The sequence below is a fragment of the Oculina patagonica genome, chromosome 12 (genome assembly GCF_052425735.1).
Source record: "Oculina patagonica isolate OP01 chromosome 12, crgOcupat, whole genome shotgun sequence".
NCBI classification, from domain to species: Eukaryota; Metazoa; Cnidaria; class Anthozoa; order Scleractinia; family Oculinidae; genus Oculina; species Oculina patagonica.
Window position 1 is genome coordinate 13,046,797 of NC_135769.1, and position 10,090 is coordinate 13,056,886.

The following is a 10,090-nucleotide window of genomic DNA, read 5'->3' on the forward strand; positions in this document are numbered from 1 at the left end:
AGTTGTCTAACTCCAGAGTCGGTAGCATAAAGCGCTAGAAGTATTGCTGCGCCTGCATATCGTAAAATCAGAAGTCATAATCGATTATGGCTCCTTCCTCAGATGTCAGGGCTATAATGAAGCGGATATAAACGCTCTTAAGTTTCAAATAAAATATATACTAAAGGCAGTTAATAGTCGAACAAATAAAGATGACAGTTAGACATAAACCCCATTTACACGCGGAAGAAAATCGGCACGGCACGTACAAATTTTCGGCACCGTGACGAAAACAGTCTTCGAGACACGGACAAAGACTACCCATTTACACGACCAAAACAAGATGGTTTTCTCCCCTAGGCACGGTACATTTTTATATCGGCACCCCTACTTTCCACGGTTCTTCCCGAGAAATGGCAGAAAAATGTTTTTGCTGTATTGTTCATCGTGCTTTCAGTGCAAAACGCGAATTTTATCGGAAAGGAACGAGTTGTCGACCATTCAACATATCGAAGAGTGTTCAGGGGTAAAATAAATCGACATCTGAAAGGAGTTGACGAAATCAGAAGAAGAAGATTGAAAAATAAATACATAATGCAGTGATGGTGGAAGTAGCTTTCACACGGCGATTTTTAGAGCGGGAGCTTTCTCTTACCATCTGCCTCGGGCACATCCCATCAGAACTTCCTTTGTACTCCGCCGACCACGTGACTAAAGAAACGAAGTCCGGGGGAGATGACGAGGGCCGCCATTTCGTGGAAACAACGCATGCGCACACTTGTTCGGCACGGGCCCGCCCGGCGAGACTACCCGAGGTAGCGGCCCCCAAAATTGGGCACTGGTGCACGGGACCGGTACGTTTACACGTCGATATTGGGAGCGCCGTGCCCAAAAATTGTCAGCCGGGCCAAAAATGCCGTGCCGGCCGATTTTTTTGCGCGTGTAAATGGGGTTACAAACGACATACGGTGGCATGATAAATATTTATAATGAGGAAATATTAAAAGGAATAAAAAAACACAAACCGACGATATGAATATAACTGGACTTGTTATCTTGATTTCTCTTTTATTTGGACGACAAAAAATATCAGAAAGTTTGTGTTTCACCTCTATCGGTTGTTGAATTCTAACAGTTCGATTTTAAACGATCCGTGACGATCCGTGTATAATGTTATTTTAAATATTTTTTTGATGACCTGAGAAAAATCCCTCGGATTTATCAAGCTGTTCATTAAAAAGGAATACAAGAAACGGATATGAACGACACGGGTTATCCTTTACAATTTACCGACTTTGCAAGGGTATTACGTAGGGATGACATTTGGAGCATTCAGTATTTGTAAAGACAATGTCGACTTGACAACGACAATTGGTTTCACAAAAATTCATAAAGCAGGTCTAAAATTTTCACATTCAGTTATATCAGTCTAGATATAGGAAAAATATGCTTTCTCTTTACCAACTTGAAGAAAAGTACATTTCCGTCTATTTCCTCACCTAAATTTTTGTTCTTTGCTATTGAGGTTGTGCTATTCAATTTTGTTTAATATTATAATTACGCAACTGTTTGTTCGTCATATTTTTTAAACTAAATATCAGTATGTGTATTAGTCTGAATGGTTTTTCTTTTCTATTTTGCGAAATGTCAATTACCCAAAGCAACACACTTCTAGAATAGTTCTGTAACGTGTAAGTTCACTAAGAAATCGAAGCGCAAAAAATTAATAATACGAATGGCGTTCTATACAATATTTGTCGCTTCACTGAGATCAGTGAATTCTCTCTACCTACCTTGGATATCGGTGAAGTAAATGTGCCAATGTTTACTGCAGATGGCGTCTGGACTCAAGTCTTCAAAACCTGCTGAAAATGAATATATGGTCGGTTGTATATGGTAAAAATTCAGTTTTACTTGAGTTCAAAGAATCAAATTAATAAAATGCTACGATATCAAAAAGATCGTACCCGTCTTTTCAGGCAAACATGTAGTCTAACTCAAATAAGAACGGGGATTTAAGTTAGGGTAAATGGGATATGCCGAACATGCGGCCTTTCTATCAACCGTTGTTGACATTTCGGGTTAGGTGATGGTATTGAAATGGTGAGTTGAGGACAAAACAATGACTTTCATTTTCCTTTATAAAAACCGATTGGCGATTATTCGCCTCATTTTTCATTGTACTGTCGCGTTTTGATTAGTTGGGAGTGAATGTCTTTGTTATATTACTAGCAAGTAAAAGCCACAAGCCCATAAGACTAAGTGATTATTGCATTAGAAAACAAATTTCCTCTCAACTGCATCTGAAGCATCATTTTAGGTGGAACAACATTTTCGCGGATAATTTTATGATGAATGAAAACGTTTTGTGGCATGTCCATTGTCTGTTGTTTGCCAATGCAATTTTGAAATTTAAATAATTAGAAGTTAAATAATTGAAATATTGATTGAGTTTTCGGCACAAACTATTCACTCTTTGAAAAGATAGCGTTAACAACTTTTGTAGCTTGTTATCTTGTAATGATGTACACAATAAAACCACAACTTTGTTTGGCAGTAAATGGGACTAAGGTAGTTGGGCTAAAATAGGGTGGTAGCAACACACCCTGCAAGTGTAAGTGAGGGGGCCGGGTGGCAGCAACACACCCCGCAAGTAATGGATGAGCCAACATGTGTGGCGCATGCCACACCTGGTGAATAGCAGTGAAACTAAAGAGGGATGAGCCAACGAGAGTGGCGCATGCCACACCCGGCTAGTGACTAAGGTTAAGGAGGGGTCTAGGTGCCACCTAGCCTGCTACGTGTAACGCTAGGTGGCAGATGTGCACCCATATCTGTAGTCCAGCTTTATTAAATACGGGAATGGGTGAGGTGGGAAAAGCAAAATACAGTTGACTTGGAAACTAATTTGTAAACTCACGGCAACACAAGGTGCGGTAGAATAGGCATAACTTTGTATTGATTACACCATGTAACAATACATATCTAGTGCGGTTTATAAAGGAAAATACGCAACTGTCGATAAAAGTCTGATAAGGCATACCTTTGTATTAATTACTGACAGCAAACAGTACATTCTTGACTAAGCAGTCATTGTTAACTCAAAACAAGAACAGTTCTTTGAGACTCAAATACAATGTCTCTTGTGTAGCAAAGTTCAAGTGTTGACAACTGATTGAAGCCTACTGGTAGGCAACCCGCCATGTGAGTTGCAATATGAGATAGATAAATATTAGCATGTACTAGTAGGGGAGAGACCTTAGCGAGAGATGTAGTATATCTCCTTATTTGGTCACGACATGTACTTTTGCCGCTAGCTAGTACGTCATCTTAAAAGTTGCGGTTTACGAGAAGTCAAGAAGTTTTTTCCCATGCCTGTCAAAAAAGACCTTTGGTAAAATACGTTCGTTCGTTGGTTATACGGCACGAAATTAAATTCTCTTTAATATGCGGACGATGTAGTAATACATGATTATTATCAAGATCCAAACTAAGATTGCTTAAATCCTAAATTCTAAAAAGACTAAAGTTATGATCTTTCAGAAACGCGTAAAAAGATGTACTGAGTATAGTTTTCATATCGAGGAAAGAATTAGGAAAGAGTTAGTGAAAACATTGAAGTTGTTCAGAACTACACTTATTTAGGAACATTAATCTCTTCAACAGCAAACTTTTCAAGTTTCAAGTTAACAACAATTCAAGTTACGTAAGTTACAAGTTAACTAAACAACAGGAAAGAATTAGTGAAACTAACAACAGGTAATCATAAACTGTTGAGGGAAACTGGCAGACACTGTGATCAAATCTTAAGGGATAATAGACTCTGTCCTACTTGTGGATCGAGCCAAATTGAAGATGAAATTAATTTACGTTTCCATTGTACTAAATGTCCACTGAAGTTTTAGAGATGAATTTTACAAAAAAAGAGATTCAAATACCAAATATTACACAATTACTGGGTTAAATGCCCTCAAAATTAGGTACTCTGATCATGAATTATTCTTGTGTTCAAAGTAAACAATACTGATGTCATTTGCCCGGCTATAAGAAATAAGTAAGGAAGATAACTTCGTGTAGCTTTTCAAATCCAAACAGACCAAACAGGATAACATGGTTTCCAAAGTTTTAATTGTAATGAATTATTTTCAATGACAGGGAGTAATACAACAATTTTAAGAGTCAAATTCTTCAAAATCGAGTGAAATTGATCTTGCAATATGGTTGCAAGTATGGAAAACATCTTCGTCTTACTTTTCAAATCCGAAAACCTCTATTTCACCTGCAGCAAAGGTCGAATTTCCACAAAGAAAAGTGGTGGCATTCTGTCCTTCTGGGCAGCGATAGGAGTTGTTAAGGTTTGATTGGCAGCTATTCTGTGTGTTTGGTGTGTTGGAAATCAACAAGTCATAGCGCCCACTAGACCCAGTGCTTCCAAATAACGGGCCATAGCCACTGTTACAGTACACTGCTTGTTTTTCTTTGCCTTGAATCAGAGGCATCTTTGTGGGCTTCAAACCGCTTGGATTAATTAGGCTAAACAGGAAGGAGTTTGGAGCTGTCTTGTAAACTCCAGATGCAGCAGCTGTTAAAGTAAACAAAAGATAGGTAGGTCACGACACAAATAAGACCGCATTAAAATATTCTTCTTGATAACAGTAAAATTTGATTTGAACCCAAATTTTGGCTTTATGCATTTTAAAGAAAAAACTCAAAACAATTCTGAGTGAGTCAAACCTGGGGAGTTAAAATCGGATTTTGAAGCACGGCATTTCAAGAAACGTTTCGAAAACACTCCCTTGAGAAGAATTTTTGATTACAAAACGCCAGGATATTTGGCCTTATTACCTTGCCGATTGAAATTTCGCACAAAACGGCACTACTACTGATTAAGCGTTCAGTTTGCTTCTGGTAGCACTGAGAGATTATTTGATTGCAAGATTGATGGAAAATATAATGATTTATTTCTAAAGGTTTCAGATTCTGTTCCAGCTTGTTGGTTCCATAATCATGGGTTAACACACGTACCTTTATAGCCTGTATGTCTTAGGGCAAAGGACATGAAAAATGGCACTTCTTACATCTCGTCACCAACGACAGTACGAGAACTTACTTTGCCAGCTTTGTTCGGTGTAGCCTCCAAACACGTATTTTCCACTCCTGACCACTGTCACTGTTGGTCCCTTGTTGTCGCAACGAGGGTGGAAGTTGGTGGCTGCCCAGCCATCGCGAGTAGCTCGGTACAGCAAGGTACAATTTAGCAGGGCACTCAGTGAGAGTGTGTTATCCACTCGAAGCCATTTGATCAAGGTTTGGCGTTGATCTGACGACATGATTGAAGACTCTCTGAAAGGTGGATTCAGCTCAACTTGAATTCCTTCAACTCGATAAAACTCAGCTTCAGTTAGCAGCTCCCTACGAACAATCTTGTCGTCAGGTACAACAAGCTGTCCTGTGCGAAGGTAATTCAGGATGTACCGGAAGTGTCGTTCCATCGCGATCAATGAAGTAACATCCGTCTTCTGCAGCCTCTGTGTCAAATCTTCCTGAAAACATGGCGTGTAACATCGAACCTGGTTGAAAGACAAAAATGCACGTAAGCGAGTATTCGTCTTTGTCATTGTACAAATACACAGACCCCGACCTGTAATTGTTAGACAAGGAACACGTACCTGGGTCTTTTTTCATGGTTTCTAGACTGGTTGAAAACATCTGGCCACCTACATTAAGTTTCAGCGTCTTTGAGAAGTGAACGTGTTCGAGCTTCTTTGCCACTTCGTCAAAAGCTTCACTTTCCTGGCGCAATTTGTTTGTCTCGCGCTTCAGAAGGTGGAAGAGATCTTTGATGTGACAATTCGCTTCTTCAAGTGCTTGATCTTGATCGCTCTGCAGTTCTTCTTCTGGCTTGCGAGATTTTGATGACATGTTCTTTTAGGTAAAGAAACACCTTTAAATGGCTATGATATACTTCTAATGGGAACAGAAGTTGAAAATTTTAATCCATACGAAAAACACCTTGGCTAGTTTATAACAAAACTGTTCTTTTCTCGACCGTCATTGGTTGAAATCTGTTAGGCTAGTGGACGTCTATAGGCTTTGCCACTCAAGCATGGCTGCACTTTGTACCACTTGATTCTTGGAAAGCGTTAACTTTTCAAACTGTTTTCAAATTCGTGGAAAGTTGACAATGATCACAAACAATGGGTGATACGCTCTCTAGTTTTGACCTTTAGATTTTTACCTGCATGATTCAACTAGCATACTGAAGACACTGTGCTTGGTTAATGTGATTTCTAGATTTTTCTGACGCTTTCTTAAACGAGCTTTGCACGTTTTGACCCACGATAGTCGAACATATTCAGCGACCGATATAAATGCAATTGAACTTCTGATGCAATGGGCATGAAAAATGGCAATGAGTCATATTCTCTCAGCTAGGAATTTCCGTTTATAAACTGCATAAGTAATTAATTTGCTAAATAAATTTTCGATGGAGGTGGGAGCTTTTCGAGTAGTGTCATACCGAGTCATACTTCACTGAGGTATAAGTGTTGGAAAACTGAAAAGAACCCTCAAATTCAATCAGTAAATCATTTTCGTGGTGTTTTCAGTTTATAATTTACCAATGGATTACTGAATTTTTGACATCCGAATTCATAAACGCAAAGGATGTTTGCCTTACTCAAAATTTAGTTGAGGTGCGGGGAGGGGAGGGAGGGGAAGGAGGGTATACTTCTCGGGGAATTTTTTTTTAATATTTGCATCTTCTGAAATGGCTGGAAATGCTTTTAAAACTTCCACGCGTTATGATATTTTAAAACTGACAATTTGTTTGCCTTGACTTCTGGTTTCTTTTTTAAAGGTGCACTTTTATTCTGTAAGATTTTTTAAATTAACTTCTCGTCGCTTGCGCAGCACTAGCCTGCGTCACAGACGAACTAAACCTAGGAGTAGTCCGTCAAGCTAGCTTAGCACTGTATTACAAAGTATGGCGAATTGTCTTGATACTGGTGTGAAGTAAACTAAAACGGTCAGCAGACCATCTTGGATTTCTTAACCCTTGTAAATTTAGATCTAAAATATTCATCATCGCGCTGTTTGTTTTAGTCATGCAGAATGCTGTAAACAGGTGGCCTGGCTACCAAAAAGACCGCCTCATGATTAACATACTACTGATTATATTACAAAACACAGAAGTGGGAAATAAGACAATATTTGCCTATTAATTGACGTATGATGCACTTTAAGTAGTAGAGAAAATTATTTTAATTTAATCCAGGTTCAGGTGTATAGCAAAAAACCCGATCATGGATAGAATTTACATGTAAATGGCCCTGGATCTGGAAAACACAGTGAAAGGGTCTGTCAGGCGTAGAGAAACAGAATAAAATTTCATTACGAAAGCAATTAAAAATGATGTATAACAGCATTGTTATTGAATAGAAAAGCCAGTCTGTGTGCATAGGAGGTTCTGAAACTATTGCATTACATCAGAGGTTATGTGTTCAGGAATAATACATGTTTTCTAGCATTTGTGCATCAGCCTTGTGGGAAATTTGTCAATAAAGAAAGACTCGGACTTTGTGAAGGTTAAAGCTGATAGGCCCTGTTGGTATACCGTATAAAGTAATAAGATCGATGACCAACAAAATAAAATTAATGGCGCTTAACAATACTAACTATGCAAGGTACAGCTTGCAAAATTTAGCTTATCCCGAGCTAGAAACTAAAAGTATAATCCATAATTCACATACTTACTGTATTTTGCTTTGGCTCCATAATCCAAAGAATGAAATTTCGGGCTTGCTTTTGACATAAAGTTCTTTTGTTTGCTTTTTTTGTTCTGTTCTTTTTGCTTAGTGCCTGCGGCGAAGATTGGGCGGAACTCTTTGGGTAGACCTGGGTAGCTAGTGGGCGTATTTGTTATTCGCAGCAGGTGAAAGATAACATAATTCAGGTAAGTAAAGATGAAAAAAAAATATTTGTTAGGGAGGAGGGGACACCTGCCTACATTTTCCCAGTAGGGGATGGCTGTGTTTTTATGACCATTGCCCACTGTTCTCCGTTGCAACTGTACAGCACATTCCGGCCATTGCTTTGGCCGTTATATAAGTCATGTTTTATGTGAACCTACCATTCATACCTTGACCGAGTTTAGCTGATTTGGTTAATATCTTTTTAGCTGTTTGATTTCCAATAAATCCGTCATGGACTCGGCTACAGGGAAACACTCAAACTGTAGTGAGCTTTGAATCCTATTACTGAGCTTTTCTACAAATTAAACTGGCAAACTCAGACTATGAGCGTTTGGTAATCGATGCACCACTTACGAAAATACATTGAAGGGAATGTTTCCAATATTTTGTGCAAGTGTTATAAAGCTTAATATAATTTTTAGAATTAAGCAATTTTTGTTCATGATCAGTTGTTTATAATTTTGTAGCTACCGTGCGAGTCGTGCAATTCGAGAGCCCGACCACCCACACAAGTTGTTTATCTTAGTTGAACAATAGTTCGTCTAGTTCCCATCGGTGATCATGTGTGGGTTTGTCTACTGACCTTGGTTTGGGCCTCCATAAAGATCCTGTTATAATTTCGTGTTTTACTACTTTTAATTCTTTCGAATTTTTCATTTGCTCCCTGTGTTGTTTTTTTATGTACCTCTGTTTGTATTCGCTTCTACGAGTAAGTTCAAAATTGTCTCGAGTTATTCAAGGTCACCGAGATTTGTACCCAAACATGTCTACAAGTTAGCCATATATTTGGTGAACCTTCAGTGTTGTAGTCAGTAGTGAGTCAAGACAGTTGAAGCACCACCAGTAAAGAAGAGTAAGCAGATTATTGTAGAGGACTAGAGTCTCGGTGCAACCTGCACAGACAGTTCCACAGCATCCCAGTACAACTGTCCCACGCTATTCAGGCTCATTGTCAACTTAACTGGGCAGCTGCAGAACACAACATGAACTGCTGCATTTCCTAGTTTTGTATGCGGTAAAAAGATCGACTAGAGTAAGAGTAGGCCCCTTCTTGATCCATTGGAGGAGGAGGGGAGGGTAGAGGGCACCCACTTATTTTTTGGTCCAGTTCTATGTAGTTCATTTTTCCATTTTTCTGGGATATTTACGTCAAAGAAATACATACAACTTATGGCTTTGGGTTAAAAACGATTATTACCCCGAGCTCACCGAGGTAACCAAATATATGCTCACGGGCCAAGTACTGCCAGCGTTTAACGTAAAGTGAGGCAAAAAAAACGATGACTTGCTAATTGGCGACTAGTCTACAATCATTGACAAAAGTCGTTGGCCCACCCACCCCCCATCCCCCCGTTTCAGTGTTGGATAGCACAATGTGCCCAAACTCCTCGTGCATTACGTTTCAGTTTGTGAGAAAAAGTAGGCAGCAATTGAAGGTATTATTTTTTTGCATGCTACGCAACATTGCAAAGAGAGAGGGGAAATTACTTAACTTTTTCATGTTTTAAGTAAGAAAAACAGCAACTGCGCCAAGGTTTTGTCAAAGATTGTAGTCCCTGAACTCTCTCTTCCGCGCGCCTTTTATAGGGGTTGAACCCAGACGCGAGAGGAGAGAGTCTTCTCGCGTATAGTTTCATCCCCTATAAAGGATGCGCAGAAGAGAGAGTTCAGGGACTGGATTAAATCGCGACAGAAATGGCTAAGCAATGTCATGCTGGAGTGTAAACGATAGAGAATATAAAAGAGAATAGAATACGAAAATATAAAAGTTCAAACGACAGGTTTGTTAAAAAAAGCCAGCAAATCTATGAAGTAAAACCGCGTGAGTAAGTAACTACATTTTTCCAAGTTAGCCTAAACAGGTTCTTAATTAGCACAAATTTAGTATATTTAGGTTTTTAAAGATTTTATTTTTGAAGAAAAATTTGTTTTTGTATTTTTTGTGGTTTTTTTTTTTTTTTTTTTATTTTTTTTTAAATTATTGTAATCAGCTTTGTATTTAATGTTCTTTATAATTTCTGACGCTGACTTATTTGAGCGTAAAACAACGCTCATAATAAGTCAGCGTCAGAAGAGCATTAATGTAAACTCCTGACTGCATTTTTGGTATTTTTAGCTTTGTTTTATATTGATATAAA

The 10,090-nt window shown here is 38.6% G+C and overlaps 1 protein-coding gene and 1 pseudogene across 2 annotated transcripts in view; both read right to left on the reverse strand.

The window, feature by feature from the left end:
* LOC144631944 (neuropeptide Y receptor type 6-like) overlaps positions 1–7,802 on the reverse strand; it is a 29,068-nt gene extending 21,266 nt beyond the window's left edge. The window contains exons 1-2 of the mRNA XM_078490527.1: positions 7,735–7,802; positions 1,773–1,844 (exon numbers count right to left, since the gene is read on the reverse strand). The gene's annotated coding sequence lies outside the window, so the exon portion shown is untranslated. The remainder of the gene's footprint in view (positions 1–1,772; positions 1,845–7,734) is intronic.
* Positions 2,679–5,988, reverse strand: LOC144631683 (uncharacterized; annotated as a pseudogene). The gene is made up of 3 exons (XR_013566791.1): positions 5,649–5,988; positions 5,090–5,549; positions 2,679–4,561 (listed from the first exon to the last, which is right to left on the reverse strand). The product of XR_013566791.1 is annotated as an uncharacterized LOC144631683 (transcript).
* Positions 7,803–10,090: the final 2,288 nt, after the last annotated feature.